This window comes from Triturus cristatus, chromosome 4_2 (assembly GCF_964204655.1).
Source record: "Triturus cristatus chromosome 4_2, aTriCri1.1, whole genome shotgun sequence".
In the NCBI taxonomy this organism is placed as follows: Eukaryota; Metazoa; Chordata; class Amphibia; order Caudata; family Salamandridae; genus Triturus; species Triturus cristatus.
The window spans coordinates 451,206,451-451,217,056 of NC_140586.1; positions in this window are offsets into that span (position 1 = coordinate 451,206,451).

A 10,606-nucleotide genomic window follows, 5' to 3' on the forward strand; every position below is an offset into this window, starting at 1 on the left:
ATACCCAACTGATGTAAGAAACTATTGAAACTATTCTTTCTTTTATTAGAAAATTATTTTGTTTGTATTAGAAATTGAAGATGGCAAGAAAACATGAAAAGAGAAGAAAACAAATAAAAGAGAAGTACTTAAAACAGAATAAAAAGAGTGGAATACAAAAAGCCTAAAATGTTACTCAGGATAAAATCTGTTCTGTTAAAGAGTTCTTAACAATTTCTTAAAACAGATGCAGAGAAATTAAAGAAAGACAACAGCAATAAAAGAAAAACATGTTTTTTACAACAAAACACAAGGAAACAAACACTTGTGATGGAAAAAAAATACATTAATTTTTGGAAAAACAACAAATGTCACAAAAAGACCAAGACAATTTAAAGAGATACGTGTACGAATGTTTCGAAATAGAGTAAATCAAAATGTATTAAAAGATTGTAAAAAGTATTAAAGAAGATCAGCAGCATATAACAAGAAGCAACACATTGAAAGTTTAGTAGATACTGCTTTTGAACTGAAGCGAAAATTATTTATATTAGTATTAAGAGAATGAAAACATTGAATAAAACAATGCACTTTATTATGAAGGAGAAAAGCAAAAGAAAAAGACTGGTTAATGAAAGTAACTTTTGTAAAACTTTTACTGGTGAATAGAAGCACACTTCTAGTACTGAGCCTTTCTTTAATGAAGAAAGCTATTTTCAACAGAACACATTAGTTCATATAGGTGATCCTAGTGGTCGATGCTATGAAATGAAAGATGGTTGTCCTATTCCAAAAGGAAAAAAAATGGTTAGGAGTGTGGAAGAAGTGATAGCTGAAGAAGTTCAAGGGAAGCGTACACAAGCTCCGGTATATAAGTGGGATTGAAGTAGTATTTGCAGTGTTCCACAGGAATCTATTGACCTATTATGTTTTTGTTTTTTTTAACAAGGATATGCCAAGAAAAAGGTCTTACACAGAAGATTAAGATGTTACAAGGATTAGGTCCATGTGAAGTAAGAAAATATACAAACTTTCAGGGTCATTCTCTGGCTGGTCTTTCAAGAAAAGGGTATCAAAGTACTCTTCATCATTTAAGTACAACACTGAAGTCAGTAATGAGACTCTACTATGTAAAAAGTCCTGCATTATGTTTAAGTGAAATGAACATAGCTCTTTTGCATGGTTCAGTATCAGATGTACAAAACGTTTGTGATGATATACAGTTTCATTTTTTGGGTTCACAAGATGAGTGTAGAAAAAGTGTAGGTGCTGAAGAACAGGTGAAAGAGATTAGTATTGAGTTTGCAGAAGAAATTACAAATTTTAAGCCAGTTTCATCTAAAGACCAAACTGTTTATATTTGTTGATGACGCACTCACTATACAAGTCAAACTAGGAATGTTAATTTATATTTAAAAAGTGAAAAGGAAAACAATGAAAAGTGGTAGCAATGTGGTGCTTATTTGTTGGTAGGAGGCCGGTTTGAGTTGGGTACTGATCAACGTATTTGTAAATATTGTTACAACAAATTAGAAGAGAACAAAATAACAGCTAGAGCAGTACATAACAACTTAGAGTTGGTAGCTATTTTTCAGGAACTGGCAGATTTGAATGCATACAAGTGCATTCTTATTCAATCTGTGCACCCATTTCAGGCTATAGTTTGTATGGAGCCTAAAACAGGTAAGCTGCCCACAACATTTACAACAAAAAAGAGGTCTGAAAGGAAGAGTTGTGTACTTACCTTTAGATTTTAAGGAAAATATTGAAACTGTTGGTGTAGCCAGGGAGGAAAATGAGCCAGTAGTTTTTCTAGTTAATTGTGTACCAATAAAGAGTCGAAAAATATGGCAAGAGTTTGTAGATGTTAATAAACTTCAGAAGGTTACATTATATCTGGTACAGAATAATACTTATTATAAGTATGTAAATGTTGATGAACAGGTAATATACATAGAGGATGAAACAGAAATTTCAAGTTGCCAAATGGAAAAAGTGGACAAGTCTAGGAGTGAAGAGCTTTATGAACATTATATTATATATCCTCTACATTCAAAAGAAGGGATAGGAAACCGTATTGAATTATTTCAAATGAAATAAGCAAAGGGAACTCCCATCAGTGTATGGGAAAACAAGTTTAGAAGCGTGTTGTTTTCCACAGCTATTCCCCACTGGAGAAGGTTGAAGATTTGATGAGCAAGCTGTACAGATTCCAGCTTCAGAATACCACTTGACAAGATTGTACTCGGAAGATCCAAGGTTTAGACAGAGCATTCCATATATACATTTCATCTTCTGTTTGAAAGTGATTTGTCTGCACTTTCATATGCAGTGAACCACATATTAAAACAAGCATTGGCATAGCCAATAGGTCTCGCCTTTGGGACCTTATAAGTGTTTAGCCATGCAACAGTTGCATAACTAAATACTTATAAGGTCCCAAAAGCGAGACCTATTGGCAATGCAAAGTGGCCGTGAGGCCACGAAAGTGATCGCGATCACGATCAACATTCAAAGCAGCCATGAAAGTGAAAGTAATCACGGTAAAGCGCGGCCCGCGCACATGCACTGTAGCTCTAGGCTGGCCTGGTAGCACTTTTTGGAGCCCTCTCAATAAGTCTCGCCAGACCAGTGCATGCGCTGGGTCAGGCGAGACCTAAACAGGAGTTCGTCTTCCAGATGTTCCTGCAAAGGAATTCATAGACAAAGTTAAAAAAAAGAGATGAACATTTAGAATCTCAGTTACATCAATTGATGGCGTGTCAACGTGGTACTAATGAGTATTGGTATCGTCGTCAATGAGAACTTAAATGTATGTTAAGAAACATAGGTACTCCTACATGGTTGGTAATACTTAGCTGTTGCATGTTCTATGAGAAGCAAGTTCCAATGTTGAAAACATTGAATTGAAGACAGCTGGAGAACTGTCTTCCTTGGATCCTGTAAATGTTTGCAGATATTTTAATTGTAAGTTTCAAGCTATTATGTCATTTATCTACAATAAAATAATCCACCTCTTGGAGAGGGAACAGATTTTTGGGGGAGAAAGGAGAACCAAGCCAGAGGTGCTCCTCATATACACATGAGATTATGGCTAAAGAATGTTCCCAAATTTGGAACTCATTCTGATTAAACTGGTTTGTCTTTCATCGAACAGTATGTTACTGGTGCCATTGCAAGAGAAGAAGGAAAAAGAGTTTGAGACAACACGTTTTACGGTTTCAAAGTCATCGATGTGGAAAATACTGTCAATGTAAATACATGTTTGAAGGGAAATTTTATACAAAATGTCATTTTGGATTCCCACATCCAATAATTTCTAAAGTTAGAGTAAATAGTTTTTTTGAGCAGTGAAGCATACAATAACTTTGAAATCTCTGAAGAATACATACAACTTAAAAAGAACCGAAGATTCAAAGTATATTAATGACTACAATCCAGTTATTTTGAAAATGTGGAATGCAAACATGGATATTCAATATGTTGCAGATAATTCAATTGCTGTTGCTCGCTATGTAACATCATATATAACCAAATCTGAAAAGACCGAGATGAAAGATGTGGCAAGAAATTTTACAAGAGAAGAGTCTTAGCAAGAAATTGTAGTTTTAGCTTGAAAATGCTTTCCCATCGAGAGATTGGATCCTATGAATGTTCGGATTGCTTGAGCTCTGCCAGTTTATATTCAAACTCAAGAGGAATCATTTGGGTAAGTTTAGGTCTTGCCTCTACATGAAATAGAGTATTGAAAACATTACAAGAAATCGAATACTTAGAACAGAATGAACCAGAAAGTACAGATATTGTTAAAACTAATATGTTGGATACATACTATCCTAAAAGGAGTCCACATCTCGAAAACATTTGTCTGTATGAAATACTTCAACATTACAACTTTAAAAGCAAAGTAACAGAAAATATAAAAAGAAACAAATGCAGTAATTGGATGTGACAGATGTTTGGTAAAACATGCAGAAGGAAATCTTATTAACCACAGAAAACTCAGTTGCGAAAGTCCAGATAAGAGGGAATATTTCTATTTAGCACTTTTGCAACTGTTAAAGCCTTGGCGTAGTGAAACAGAATTACTTGAAGGTTTCGACAGCTATTAAGATGATTTTAGAGAGAGTTCTCAAGATAGTCAAAGTTCTGGTCCACTACGTCAAGATCCACTAGGACAACCAATTATCGAAAATGAAGCAGCATTAGCCATGAATGAGGTAGAGACTGCAATGCAACAAGCACAACAGGAGATTATTCAGAAATATATCTACAAGTGAAAGAACAGATACAACATGGTTTGCTATATGAAAAAAAAGAATGCCAATGTTCATCATTTAAACCTATTCTAATGTACTGCAGCGGTCAAGCTGGAAAGGGAAAAGGTATTGTAATTAAAGTTTTGACCAGTTATCTACACAAAACTACAGAATCACATTTATCATATGTTGTAACAGGTCCAACAGGATTAGCAGCACACAACATTAAAGGGATTACTTTACATTGATTACTTATGCTATCAGTTGAACATGATAATAAATTGGGAATATATGAAGCTATCTGGAGAAGCTTGTTATGAAGTCTCACGAGTACTGAAGAAAATTAAACTTTTCATCATTGATAAGGTGAGTATGGTCTCAAACTTAATGCTTGCCTTTGTACATTTAAGAATGCAACAGATTTTAAAACAAATTACGATATTCTGTTTGGAGGAAAACATTTAATTGTGTTCGGAGATCTACTACAACCTACTCTTGTAAAAGGACAACCTGTTTTTAAAACACTTGTTAATGAAGACACTAGGAAATCTTTGGGAAGCATTGGAAATGTGATCATTTGGTTACATTCTGAATATAAAGAACTTGTTAAGAATATGCAAAAAGCAAGTGATGAAGATTACAGAAATATTATTCAAGACATAAGAATTGGTGTTTAGACAAAACATGGTAAACAAGCTTTAGAAAGTCAGCTACTAAGGAACTCATTTACAACTGGAAACAGCGGCTGAAGTAATGTACAATAAGCTTGGAGAAAAGAAGACTAGTTTGCCTAATGCCTACACTGCAAAAGTGTTCTACACTTAATCAAGAACTTTTGAAACGGGAAAAACAACAAATAGGTGAAATTGAAGCTATTGATAAAATTGAACACCAGGGAGTGACTATTCATCTTACAGAGAAACTACAGGCTAAATTGCATTCTTTGGAAAAGTCTGTATCTAAAACTGCAGGCAGAGAAAAGACTTTACATGTATGTATAAACTGTTGGGTAATTTTATGGCATAATGTGAATGTAGAAGAAGGTTTAGTAAATGGAGCAATGGGAAAAGTTGTTTATTTAGTGAAATTTCAGAAAGGAGATGGAATAGAATTTTTAATTTAAAATTTGATCAGATTAAAGAGGTAAGACAGATTGGGCGTTAGGTTCTACGTTTTTTGCTTGTAAAAAATGTGTATGTTCGCAGAACACAGTTATCTCTGTCTTTAGTATATGCAGTAACTATTCATAACTCTCAAGGTTTAAGTATAGACAGTGCTTTTGTAAATATTAGAAGCACAATCTTCAAAGAGGGAATGGCATGCATTGATTTGTCTCGAGTAAGAACATTCTCTGGTTTGTATTTGATAGATTTCGATGAGAAAAAGGTTAGTGCTGATGCAAATTGTGTAAGAGAGTATAATCGTTTAAGACTTTATACGCCTGATTTAGGTGAATATCCCATATATGAGAATTGTGTAGAGTGTCCAAAAAGGAAATATGCCAAATGATAGAATTGAGGTTCAAAAAAAGAAAACAAATGAAGAGAAATTTGAAGGTGTAAAGTAAAAAAAATAGAAACTGTTAATGACATTGTAGGATACCAGTTGGAAAACAGTTCAGGCATCAACTGTTCTGCTTATGTGATACTGAATGCTGTCTTTTATCTACAAGATCATCATGAAATCATGAGAAAAAGTGAAAAACGATTCTGTTCTTTACTACATCATGTATTTCAACAGTTGGTAACTGATCAAAGTAAAATACATACTGCGTCTGGTGGTTGGCATCTTTTGAATATATGTACTGGTTCTTTGACATTTACTCTCAATATACAACAAGATGCACAAGAATTTCTAATGCTTAGAGTTTTAGAACATGAAGGAATACAGATTAAAAACTTTGTTGGACTAAGTTACTGATGGGGATCATAAATGTGAAGTGTGTTCATTTACGTCTAGCACTGAAATACAAACAGAACAGTTCATATACTTGACAATACCAGACTGCAGATCAGTACCTTTTAACAAATTGATAAAAACAGCTAATCAGGACATGAGATGTTCGCATTGTAGATCAGAGATGTTGTCTACATTACATAAAGAAATATTTGGAAAATATCTCATTTTAATGCTACAACGCTGTAGAGCAAATAGAAGAAAATTGCAAACAAAAATTTCGAATTTTAAAGTAAGTCAAATATCTGTTTCAGGAAGAACTTTTACAGCAGTGACTATTATTTTCTATGATGGACCTTCTACAACATCTAGACACTATATTGTTTATTTAAAGTGTAATAAAGAATTGACACATTGCAATGATGCCCACTTGAAATTCAAACCTAGATTTACCAAGAATTACCAAATTTATATTTGTTATTTTTGAAGCCAAAGTTTTGAGTACATCATTCGGCCTATTGGGAAGATGTGAACATAAAGTAGATAGGAATGGAAACTATTAGTATTTATAATTAGTGTTTGGAATACTATTTGCGCTAATTGATATTGCATTTGGAAAGTTGAGTTTATATATTTGTTGTCTATATTGTACCAGACGCAAACGAGTCTAGATTTTGGCAAATGTATTTGAAATAATTAATAGTTAATGTAGATGAAGGAAGTAATTAAGAAAGCATAGATAGGAAAACACTTAGCTACACATTTAAAATAATGCTCTACGTGGATGATTTTTTTCTACAATTAATTTGATTGCTTTTTCCCCAGCTGTTCAATGGTGATACTACATTGAAATCACTGTGTATGGTGAAGTTAAGTGGAATCTGGGAACAACAAAAAAAGGGAATCAGAAAATGTTATGCAATTCTAAATTTAATGTTATAGTTTCTGTAATATATTATCATTAAATAACAGTTTTAGTTTTTCTTCTTTATAGTAGGTACTGTTGAAGTTTGAAAATAGTTTTAATGCAGTTTAGAATACTACTCTAAAGTAGTTCTACTGAGTAATGTATCTAAATTATTTGAAAGGTAAGAATACATAATATATGCATGATAACATTTGTTTTAAGTTTAATAACACTGATCCTTTACACTATTTGCAAACTATCATCATTATGTTGCTAATGTATTCAGGCAGGCAGTCATCTTTTTATGTAGACACTACCCATGTATTCACCCATTATCTGAAGCACAAGTTCTGCACTATTAGGATAACCCAGACATTTCCTTATATTCTTTCTTTGACACAGGCACTACCAATGCACTTATCCAATCACCCAGACACTACCCATGCACTTATCCAATCACCCAGGCACTACCCATGCATTTGTGCAATCACCCAGGGACTACCCATGCACTCATACAATCACTCTGGCACTACTCTTGCAGTCACTTAGGCACTACCCATACACTCATGCATTCTCTCAGACACTACCCATGCACTAATCCAATGGCCCAGGCATTACTCTCGTAGTCATCCTTTTACTCGGGTACAATCCATGCCCTGATTTAAGCACCTAGACATTAGTTTAGCACGCATGAAGTAAGTCAGGCACTAACTATGCATTCATCCAATCACCCAAGCAGTAACCCTGCAGTTATGCAATCATCCAGGCACCACACCTGCACTCATGCAATCACTCAGGCACTACCCATGCACTCATCCATTCCCTCGTGGACTACCTGTGGACTCATCTAATGAACCAGGCCTTAGCTTTGCACTCATACTTTCATTCAGGTACTTCCCGTGCACTCATACAATCACCGAGGCACTACCCATGCGATCACTCAGGCACTACTGCTCCACTATGCAATCACTCTGGCACTACTCTTGCACTCAATCATTTATTCAGGCACTACTGCTCCACTATGCAATCACTCTTGCACTACTCTTGCACTCAACCATTTATTCAGGAACAACTCATGCACTCATTCAATGACTGAAGCAGTAACCCTGCAGTTATGCAATCATTCATGCACTGCCCATGCACTTAATTAGGCAGTACTTTTGCACTCAGACACTACCCATACACTCATCCATTCAATCAGGCACTATCTATGCACTCATCCACTGACCCAGACATTACCCTTGCACCCATTCTTCCACTCAAACAGTACCCATACACTCATCTAATCACCAAGGCACTACCACTGACCTCATGCAATTGCCCAGACACTACCCATGCAGTCATGCAATCACTTCGGTATACTCTTGCACTCAACCATTCACTCAGGCACTACCCATGCACTCGTCCATTCCCTCATAGACTCATTTAATGAACCAGGCATTAGCTTTGCACTCATTTTCACTCAGGTACTTCCCATGCACTCATAAAATCACTGAGGCACTACCTCTGCACTCATGCAATCACTCAGACACTAATACAACCACTCAGGCACTAATACAACCACTCAGGCACTACTCATTCAATCATCTAGGCACTACTGCTACACTTATGCAACCACCTAAGCACTACTGCTGCACTCATGCAATCACTCTGGCACTAGTCTTGCACTCAGGCACTACCCATGAACTCATCCATTTACTAAGGCACTACCCATACACTCTTCCAATGACCCAGACATTACCCCGACAGTTATCCATTCACCCAGGCATTACCCATGCAATCACCCAGGCACTACTGCTGCACTCATGCAATCCCTCTGGCACTACTCTTACACTCAACCAGTCACTCGGGCACAACCCATGCACTCATCCATTCACTCAGGCACTACCCATGCACTCATCTATTCACTCAAGCACTACCCATGCATTCACTCAGGCACTCATCTTTCTCTCATTCTCTCCTCATTAACTCCTCCAATTACTCAGACAGTACATATGCACTCATGCAATCACACTGAAACTATCCATTCACTCATGTATTGATACAACATATAGCTTTTCTTTTTTAAACCAAAACATGTGGTTCCGTAAGAACTGTTTTTTCTTTTTTAACAAACTATTATATATATATATATATATTTAATACTTTTGTGTTTTTTCGGGTGTTTTTAAGATTATCAATAAAAATGTAAAGAAAAAAACAAGCACATACCAGCGTGTGTAAATGGTGGAGAAAAAAAAGCAACAGTGATTGTTAATTGTGCCCAACATTGATTGGACAACCTGTTCCTCAATGCACTTTGGACAAAAAAGTCCTGCCTTCGCAAAATCAGGAAGAGTCAGTGTTATGGACTGCAAACTGTCACCAACTTGAGAAGTTGAAGGTTGAGGATCTTTGCTGCCTTTATTTGCTCTTGCAAGTTCAGCTCTTGCAAGCATCTTCTCATGCATTGTTCAGAGATGTTTGTACATCGACAATGTAGCGCAGAAGTATTTTTTGTGTCCGTTCCACGGGCAGCCCATTTTACAGATGGTGCATGCAACTTTGTGCATTCACCTTCTTTTGTCCTTCAGGTATGGAATAAAATTCCCATACCACACTCATTTCTTTTGTGGCGTCCGTCTTAGTCTTCCTCCTAAAGGATCTCTTCCTCCTCCTGCAGATCCTGTGCAGTTTCCATTTTCAAATTAAACAGTAAATCCTCTAAAACACCAAAACAACTACAAAATTGAAAGTTACTCAATAAGGATGGCTGTTGCCAACCACTCCCAAAATTAGAAGAGAGAGGGTGGAATCTAGCAAACTTAAGGATGACAGAATCTTTAACCAATCAAAAAAAATGTCTCATATGGGGTGCGCGACCCCAACGTGGTTCCAGACCCCAAAGCGGTGCCACCACGCACCGGACGTGATTCCGCAATTTTTCAATTTTACATTCCAACAATATTGAGCACTATCGGATAATATTTTTCTTACACGTAACGATTACTTTATCTAAAATAAATGATATAAAGCTATATTAATATATAATATTGGTTTTTTAAAAACGTTTAATTCACATGCCATACGAGAATCCGAAAGTTGCAATCTACCCGGACGTACCGCGACTATATAATAATATAATTATTGTCTATATAGATGAAAAATATATATGTGAAAACCACGCTGGAGCCGTGTACCGTACGCAGATCTGGAACCAACGCTTGGCAATGTACAAGGACTCGCGTCCGTGTCATTGACTCCATGTTTATATTAAAAAATATATATATGTATGTATGTATGTATATATATATATATATATATATATTCACTGAAAAAACCATAGGTTTCACACACGTTATAGTTAGGAATTAGCATTTAAAAAACCTTGCAAATTCACTGAAAAAACCATAGGTTTCACACATGTTATAGTTAGCGGAAATTTTACTGATAAAAAACCAATGAAATTCCCCCGTTATAGTTAGTGCAGGCAACTATAACTCACGCGACCGCAATCCTCTGCTGATGCTAATACTGTATTTAGACACTTATTTGCCCATGTCTTCTTCCATAAATTTTTAGCTAT